Source organism: Coregonus lavaretus (genome assembly GCF_964263955.1).
Source record: "Coregonus lavaretus genome assembly, chromosome: 1".
NCBI lineage: Eukaryota > Metazoa > Chordata > Actinopteri > Salmoniformes > Salmonidae > Coregonus > Coregonus lavaretus.
Genome location: NC_139988.1, coordinates 85615716 through 85616566, shown reverse-complemented (window position 1 = coordinate 85616566; position 851 = coordinate 85615716).

Below are 851 nucleotides of genomic sequence, written 5' to 3'. Positions count from 1 at the left end.
GGAACAAACATCCAATCGAAATACTGCATGCTGAGTTTTGCAAGAGTGTATTGCGAGTGTAAAGAAAAACTCTGTTCACTAACGCAAACCAACCGTGTAGAGCATCAGGCCCATCCAAATTATCACTGAGCAAGAAAATATATATATCACCTATTGGAAAGACACCACAAAAAATTCTAAACTTCAATGCTATTTGGCTCCAAACAGACAGTACATGGTGGCAGACTACAGATGTAGGATCTTAATTTGAGCCAGTTTGTGACAGCAGGAAAATAATCCCGCAGCAACAAGAAATGTGAATTATTATGTGGATCACATTTTTATAAGGGAAAATAAAGTCTGACATTTCAAAGTGGAAATTACAAACTTCAGAAGCCTTTGTAAACCTCAAATACACTACGAGTTTAAAATGTCCTGCATTGCAGGAAAGTTCTCCAGGAACATTGTGATCAAATAAAAAAAGATCCTACATCTGTATATGACCACTGTGACTGATGGAAAACACTGATTATGTACAGACTCAGTGAGCACAGCTTGGCCATAGAGATGTGCTCACTCTGCTCCCAGAGAGAGGTAGAATTGCATTTCCTATTACACTGTGACAAATACACAATTAGGGGTAAGTGCATTGCTCAAGGACAAATCAACAGATATTTTAACCTACTCAGCTCAGAATTCAAACCAGCAACCTTCCGGTTACTGGCCCCACACTCTTAACCACTAGGGTATCTGCTGCCCAGACCAAAGATAATATTTTCCAAAATTCTAATTCATTACAAAGAATTTGAAACTATAAAATATAAAGAAAACATCTAATATTTATTGGGTGAAAAATATGTGGCCTAATGTTG